This window comes from Leuciscus leuciscus, assembly GCF_965113295.1.
Source record: "Leuciscus leuciscus genome assembly, chromosome: 15".
In the NCBI taxonomy this organism is placed as follows: domain Eukaryota; kingdom Metazoa; phylum Chordata; class Actinopteri; order Cypriniformes; family Leuciscidae; genus Leuciscus; species Leuciscus leuciscus.
In genome coordinates, this window is record NC_138739.1 from 8,300,483 (window position 1) to 8,309,644 (window position 9,162).

Genomic DNA, 9,162 nt, shown 5'->3' on the forward strand with positions numbered 1-9,162 from the left:
ATTTTTATAAAGCTTGTATATTTAAGTAATTTCACTTAAATGACGATTAATAAGTAATTTGCATTGCCATTTAAGTGAAATTATTGAACTTAAATATACAAGCTTGGTAAAAATGATCAATCTAGAATAAAATTTCAGATGCAAAAGAAAACATATGTGTGTGTGTGTGTGTATATACTATATATATATATATATATATATAGTGAATGTACATACAAGCCACAATTTAGATGTGCATATCTAAATTAGATTAACAGATTAGCAGCTTCACAATAGTAACAAATTCAAAACAAATTCTCCTGTAAAGCAGAAGCCAATAGAGTGATTATTCAGCTCAAGTCACTACAGTGTTGACTCAGTTTAGTTCAATAACTGTAACATTCATCAGAATGCATATATACTGTATACATGTACATGTGACAAACTCCTGTACACTCACTGCAATGATCAAGCAAAAGACAGTAGAGTAGAGTAGTGTTTTACATTTTTCACATCTGTGTGTAGTTTGGTGTGTATGTGGCTAATCATTTGATGTTTGTATGTAGAGTTACTACGCAAAAACACAATTTTTGGAAGAGTTTGATTTTGCAAGAGCTGTCTGATGTTTTGCATGTTGGGTGCGTGTTTTGTGGTTTTGTGTGAGTTTCCAAAAAACTTGAGCCATGGTTTCAGAAATTGTATGTAGGCAATTTGAAAAACTGTTATACTACCATCAGTCGTTTAACATTTGTATTATAATAAATGGTCAGATATTAATTTAGCTACTTCTTACCTCTTTTTCAAGTGAAGCATTGCACTGGAATATTTATTGTGAAAGGTGCTATAAAAGTATTTTGTATTACTTGATTGTTTTTGGCATCTGGTTGGTAAGTTTTAAATGTGTTTTAATAATTAGTTATGACTTTAGTTGTTTCTGCATTATATTCACTGTTTGTTTCTCTAAATGTTGGATCTATAAAACACTGAAGCTCAAACAGCATTAGTTTCAGTGTGACGTGATTCTCGTCTGAAGTAAAAGTGTTTTCTGTGTTTGATGTTGTGTGAAGATCAGACCAACTTCATCAGTAAATGAGTTTTATTCAAAATCATCTCAAAGATACAATTATTAATCGGTTTTGTAGTTTAACTGTTTATATTAGTAATCCATCATAAAGTTATTTAAAAGTCTATCATTTAAACAGAAGAATCTTGCTGTGTTTGTACTTCAGGTGTGTTAGGTGTTGCTGGATAAAGGTCAGTGTCAGTGATGGAGGGAGATTCAGTCTCTCTAAACTCTGGTCTTACTGAAATGAAGAATGTTTATGTGATTCAGTGGAGGTTTAAAGGCACTTTAATAGCTGAGATCAATAAACGGGCCGACAGAATCACTGTATATGATGATGTTCTTGATGGGAGATTCAGAGACAGACTGAAGGTGGATCATAAAACTGGATCTCTGACCATCACAAACACCACAACTGAACATGCTGGAAATTATAAACTACTGATGCTTTCAGGAAGATTGTCATCAAAATCATTCAGAGTTTCTGTCTATGGTGAGTAGAGATAATGTATCCTGTCCTTCAAATATTCTTCAAATATTTAATTGTTGAATCATTTTATAGTTTGAGATGACAGACCATATAAAACTCACTTAACACACTGAACCGAATATAAGATGGTTTATTAGATTTGATCATATTTCTGTTTATTTTCCAGCTCGTCTGCCTGTTCCTGTCATCAGCAGAGACTGTTCATCATCTTCATCATCATCATCATGTTCATTGGTGTGTTCATCAGTGGTGAATGTGAGTCATGTGACTCTCTCCTGGTACAAAGGAATCAGTGTATTGTCCAGCATCAGTGTGTGTGATCTCAGCATCAGTCTCTCTCTACCTCTGGAGGTGGAATATCAGGATAAAAACACCTACAGCTGTGTGCTGAACAATCCCATCAGATACCAGACCACACATCTGGACATCAACACACTCTGTCACACATGTGCAGGTACCACAGTGCTGATATTAAAATTTATTTATGGAATATTTTATTCTGATTGGTCAATCGCTGCATTCACATATTCTCTGATAAACGTCATCGTCCATAGCAACGTTGTATTTCAGACCACACATTCGGTTTAGGTGCGACTTTCTCTCGTATCACACCACAGACTTGCGCTCTCTTGATTCATATGTGCCGGTCTATAGACCTTATTCACATCAGTGCCATCTTTGATTTTTAATGGGAATGAAAGTGAGGCTGAGGGATAGACATAATCTTGACATCTCGTGGGTTGCACTGTTATTTAATGTGTTTTTGGATTGTTCTTCTAATGAAATACTGCAAAAATATATTTCCAAGAAGTTTCAGTAGACAAAAAACTCCAGACATATAGGCTACAGCTTTTTACAGCGGCTGCCATTGAAAACACGGTAAGTCTGTTGCTTCCATACCTGTCATGGCGCTGCTCTGAATAAGGTCTATAGTGGGTGTGGTTTAGTTATTTGGAGAATCTTTAAGCAGTGAAGTGGCCTCTAGATGGGGTCTGGTCATGTGCGATGAAGCACACGGGTAGACAGCATTGTTTTGTCTGATCATTTTTTGTACGGCCACGATGACGAGACGCAGATGTAAGCACTGATAAGGGAGTCGGCCATTTTAAGTGCTCATAATCAATCACATAATCCTAGTGTTGGGTCCAAGTCCACCATTGTCGAGTCCGAGTCGAGTCCAAGTCCTTAACAATCGAGTCCGAGTCCAAGTCCGAGTCCAAAGAGGGCCGAGTCGCACTTGAGTCCGAGTCCTTAACATCCGAGTCCGAGTCGAGTCCGGCCGAGTCCACAAAGATTTAAATGGTTTTAAATTGACCTTTCACAGAGACCCGCCCCTCTTACTGTCGCTACGTCCGACAAGCCATTCCGCTCTCACTCCACATGTTCTCACACAGTGAAATATATATTGCGGAGCAAAGAGGACACTGACAATGCGCCAACAGACAAGACAAGGCTACTTCTGGTATGAAATAAAGTCTCAGCTTTCAAATTTTGTAATTTTTATGAAATTAAAACAATACACACCGTTTTGTGGTGCTTTAATATAGGCCTCAACTCAAGCAGCACATGAACTGATAATATCTTCTAGTTATAGCACGAATTAAACATGAATGAACATCAGAATTGCAAAAAGAATTCAATACACACCATTTTTCAAGTTCAAGTCAAATGACTTTAATCTACTATCTGGTTTGGTTTGTTTGTCGGACAAAAATGGCAGGTATCTGTATTATGATTGGTCAGATCGCATGTCAATCAAATTCCAGTGAAAGGTCTCAACACTGAGCTCTTAAATTAATATGTTAAAGTAACAACATGTAGTTTTTCAACCTTCATAATATATTTCCAAGACCCTTGTGATGGTACATCGACTTACAATAGGTTGAATGACACGTCTGCCATAGCCTGACAGGGTCTGTATCGCTTTTACTGGCACTATGTAACTTCGGGGTGCGGGTAGTAACCAGCGCTCAAAAAGAACTACAAAATTCGACTGCTTTACGGCATACGTCACTTCGCTTCCTCACTTCCTCAAATTCGGCCGTGACAGGCCAACCAGCGCGTTTGTTTTCGTGCGTCTGTTTTCGTCATGGCTGAAGCAGCAGCGAAACGTAAGAAGTCCAAGGTTTTGTCGGAGTAGAGTCGGAAGAGGAAAAGGGAGAGTGATAAACTGAAAGGCAGGACGAGGATCAATATTGGTCGAGCGTTTGCTCGCTGGCGTGAGCTTATCGTCAGACCGATGCTGACTTGGCCGTCATGCTGTTGAACTAGTAAGTACATTGCTTGCATACTATCTTTAGTTTTTCTAATCTGTTGTCTGCCTGGCTACGTTACGGAAACTATCTGGTCCTCCATTTATCTTCATGAATCAGCTAACGTTAGTAGATGAGCGAATTATCAATCTGGTAGCTAGTAAACACTAACATGCTAGTTTTAGATGGTTAGGATGCTATTGCTATCATTCTCGTTCAGATTTGAGCATTGCAATCGACATGCAAATCGCAAATGTTTGAGTTAAAATGTTTAGTCTACTAAACATGTATAAATTATGAAAGGAGGAAGATTAATAATATTATCATTGCCCATATGAAAAAAACCTGCATGCTTCATATACAGTAACAGCCCGTTCTCATCCCAAGTCGTCATATACTGACGCTTTCAAAATTTCTTCAATATCTGACGCACAAAGCACCCTTTAGCGTCCATATGAGACGCATAACCCTACCACAGACCTAAACCTACCCATAACCGAAGCGTCTCATATTGACGCTAAGGGTGCTTTGTGCGTCGGATATTGAAGAATGTTTGAAAGTGACGATTTGGGGATGAGAATGCGTTGACAGTAACCGTAAATCATTTTACGACAGCGGTAATGGACAATTCCGCTTCCAACCTGTAGGGCGACCGCAGAGGAAAAGTTCCATGTTGTTGCTTTAAACCTTACAAAATGATTCCAATGTATAGTTACAGTCATACGTTTACCTATCGTCCATCTTTCAGATTCTGCACGGTAATGCTCAAGAATATAACACGATGCATTAAGAGCCAGGAGTAAACTTTTGAGCAAGATGACGATTTTTTCATTTTGATTTATTTTGATTATCTTATTTTGTTTTACATGCTAATATCTTATTTAGCCTCTAAATGGCAGGACTAAATTAATGAATTAATTTTAAAATAAAATAAGAGCAATTTACACCAATGATCCAGTTCAAAAATGTACACCCCCTGGCTCCTAATGGTTGCTTCCTTCTTGAGCATCACTAAATGTTTGCAGGGTTTGTAATAGTTGTGTATGAGTCCATCAGTTGTCTTCAGTGTGACAAGATGGATCTCACAATCATAGTCACTGCTAGTAAGGAGTCAAATATGCAGAAGATGCTGGAAAAGCAAAGAATGTGCAGGAGCTGGAGGATTTTTCCTCATGAACAACCATTAAAAAAAAAAAAAAAAAAAAAAAAAACTTGTGATCATTCAGGTAATGAAACACAATATTAAAATCAAGCCTATGTAATTTGTCTTGTATTTTGTGTTTGCATTTTTTTCTTGTGGACTAGGCTATTAAACATCCATTGTGTGAAAAAGATTTTTCAGGGCAGTAATAAACAGTGTTCGAATTGAGGGGGGGCTGGGGGGGTCCGGGACCCCCCATAAGCATCAAGGGACCCCCCATAAGGCCCCAAAAAATTACCTCGGGGGGTCCCCTGGTTTTTCATTAAAACTAAAATAATAGAAACATAATTTATTAGGTAATATATATATTTTTTAATCAAAGTATTTCGCTGCCGCTCCTATTAGAAAGTAATTCAAATTAGATTTGCGTCTGAAAAGACGGCCAAATTTATAAACAGATACATTTTATTGATCGTGCCATTTATATGCCAAAAATAGTTTTTTTTTTTTTTTTTTTTTTTCGTGTAAATGATACACACTGCAAACCCCTTGGGTAGGATTAGGGGTGTGGAGTACGTGAGTATTACACGCCATAAAGTGCGTATCATATTCACGCAAAAACTATTTTTGGCGAATAAATGGTACGAGAAATCAATTTTGTGCTATAGATAAGCACTTTCACGTGAGTCTGGCAGAGTGGATCCTCATTTTCACCTCACAATGACAGTAATATAATATTTCTTTCTTTTATGATTGTTCGGTAATTTACTGATCTGAATAGAATTTCGACATTAACGGTTGTCCGGGACACGTGCGTGTGTTTTAACCCCTTTTTAACCCCTTTTAACCTGAAGGTTAACCCCTTCCCAGTCACCCCCAATTTTGGCAAGTGCTGCATACATGAAATGCCCAAAATAAAAAGGTTACTGCTCATAAGTAATTCTGAATAGAAACATAACACACATACATTTAGAAAGCCAACACTTGAGAGTTTATAGTTCAAGACTCAAAATTAACCAGACTGTTATTAATATTGAGATATATAAGCTCAAACATATTTTGAACTAAAATAATCTGGGATCACCAGTGATCCCTGACTGGTAAGTGAATGGACAAGTGAAAGAGAATTGTAGCCTACTTGCCCAACCGGACAAATGCCCTGATTAAAACAATTTTCAATATCAAAAAAATAAAATAAGAAATAACGTAGGCCTACTCGGTTAGGCTACTAACGTAACCTCAGTTCCCTGAGATAGGGAAAGAGTATAGAGAGTACAAATTAGGGAAAGAAATGCCCTTTATAAAGCTAAAAAAATTATTCTGATAAGAGTGTTTTCCAACAGTGATGTAATGACACATTGACAATTTAAGTTTGAAGGGAGTAAAGCCTCTGTTTAGGCTGGAAATGTAATTTTGACAAAAGATTTAAAAATTTATTTTAAATAAATCTTAATTTTAAATCAGCCTACAGTGTGATATTTCATCATATTATCATGCTTAACACTGAGAATTTGAATAATTGAAATGTGATGATCAGATGCAGATATCTAAATCAGAGAATATCATAGGTTCGGGAGGTTGGCGGGTGGATTATTTATTTTTAACAGCAGATTCGGGGGACTCAAAGTGCACCAGATTAATGAATTTATCTTTAAAATGTACAAAATTTTCTTACGGGGGGGCATGCCCCCAGACCCCCCTAGAGGTACCGAGCTCAATCCACAAAAATACTGTGGGAAACTCAGTAGGCTATATGATGGTCTACGAAAAATACACATTTAATTATCTTATTAAAATACATGATCGGGATTTTAGCACCCAGGAAAAACCCGGATTATTACATAGATTTTGGGTGGAGAAAAGTCTTTGTTCATCAATTATGCACAGAGTTAATGCTCAACTGCAAAAACATGTTCTGAAACACTAAAAGTTAAGTAAATGAAATTATAGTATTATATGCAATAAATAAATGAAAATATGTATATTATTGGGTTTTTTTGGGGACCCCCCAAGAGCTTTGACACAATTCGAACACTGGTAATAAATAGAAACAATGTTTTTATGATCATCCTCATTAAAAAAAAAATATATATATATTACATTTTGGAGATTCTGCAAGGTGTAAACTTATGACTAAAGTGTAGGCTAAATCAATGTAACAAAAATCATAACATTATTAGACGCCAAAATGTTGCTTTGGTTATCGCGTTCTCATGTTGCTATGGTTACTGTGTCAATCATCGCAATTTCATGACTCACAGGACTAAAATTCTGTGGATTCTCTCCCACATTTAAATGCAGCTATCACTCTTTTTTAATTTACAGTGTGAACGTAACCACTGGTCATCTACAAGCATGAAAAAATATATTATTTAGATTGTCAATAGCGCTCACCATCACTTACTTACCGCGTTCTGCACTCTCACTGAAACTCTCGTCATAAACACTGAAGTTGTCCGCACTGCACAGCGAATCTCTTATTTATATCGCGTCAAGACTTTGTTGTTTATGAGGAGATTTGCGAAAGGATAAAACTCGCGCTGATTCTGAACATACGTTTTGAGCGACTTCTCCGCATGGTGACTCAAAACGCCTCTGATTGGCCACTGTGTTCATGCGCTTAATATACATATCTGTGATTGGCTACAGTGCTCAACACTGATACAACACAATGTAGCCTAAGCAGTTTCGTTTCGTTTCGTTTCGTTTTTGAATAATATTGTGTCCTCCAGTGCCCGGACTCGACTGTACTCGGCAAATTTTCCGAGTCTAAAATGTCCGAGTCCGTGTCAAGTCCGAGTACAAATTCATCCGAGTGCGTGACAAGTCCGAGTTCGTTAACAATTGGACTCGAGTCCGAGTTCGAGTACCCCAACTCTACATAATCCTTCCAGTAGTGGCGGGCGCTTTCTAAACACTCTTTGTGAAGCTTTGAAACCTTTCTGAATCATTTGTTTTGAACCAGTGATTTGGAGCATGTATCAAACTTCTAAAGTCACGTGATTTTAGTAAACGAGGGTTCATTACACGCCATAACTGTTTGTAAATGATTCAAAATTTCAATGTTTCAACAAGGAACTCATGAACCCATGAATGAACCAGCGTCCATATATAATTTTTAACTGATTTGTAATCAATTTGAACTGTTCTTTCTATGACAGGTTCATTGTTGGTCTCTCTAAATGTTGGTTCTATAAAACACTGAAGCTCAAACAGCAACAGCATTAGTTTCAGTGTGACGTGATTCTTGTCTGAAGTAAAAGTTTTTTCTGTGTTTGATGTTGTGTGGATCAGACCAACTTCATGAGAAAATCAGAGTTTTATTTAATATGAGATGCAATGATTAATGCCATTTTAACACAATTTTGCTTCTGTTGTGACTTGTTGATCATATTTGGCATTGTGCAGTATATTATGTGATGTTGAACGTGTTTTCCAGAGTCACTCTTGTTGGTCTTGAGTTTTAGAATTTCATAACAAAAGTAAAAGACACAGAGACTCCATTATAGGCCTCACAAATACAAAACAATCATTCAGTGCAAGAAACATATCCCATAATACTGACTCATATCACAAAACACTCACTGACTTATATCCCATAATACTCACCGACTCATATCACAAAATACTCACTGACTTTTATCCCATAATACTCACTGACTCATATCCCATAATACTCACCGAATCATATCCCAAAATACTCACTGACTTTTATCCCATAATACTCACGACTCATATCCCATAATACTCACCAACTAATATCCCATACTCACCGACTCATATGCTATAATACTCACTGACTTTTATCCCATAATACTCACTGACTCATATCCCATAATAATCACTGACTCGTATCCCAAAATATTCACTGACTTTTATCCCATAATATTCACGACTCATATCCCATAATACTCTAGTTACTAGTCACTATTGGAATAAGTACTAGTATCTAATGAATAAGTACTAGTATCTATTTAATAGGTACTAGTATCTAATGAATAAGTACTAGTATCTAATAATAAGTACTAGTAAATAATGAATAAGTACTAGTATCTAATAAATAAGAACTAGTATCTAATGAATAAGTACTAGTATCTAATGAATAAGTACTAGTATCTAATGAATAAGAACTAGTATCTAATGAATAAGTACTAGTATCTAATGAATAAGTACTAGTATCTAATAAATAAGAACTAGTATCTAATGAATAAGTACTAGTATCTAATGAATAAGTACT

The 9,162-nt window shown here is 36.4% G+C and overlaps 1 long non-coding RNA gene across 1 annotated transcript; it reads left to right on the forward strand.

The window, feature by feature from the left end:
* The first annotated feature begins 107 nt into the window (after positions 1-107).
* Positions 108-5,141, forward strand: LOC309476455. The gene is made up of 2 exons (XR_014198167.1): positions 108-1,535; positions 1,699-5,141. It is a non-coding gene; the product is annotated as an uncharacterized lncRNA (long non-coding RNA).
* The last annotated feature ends 4,021 nt before the right edge of the window (positions 5,142-9,162 follow it).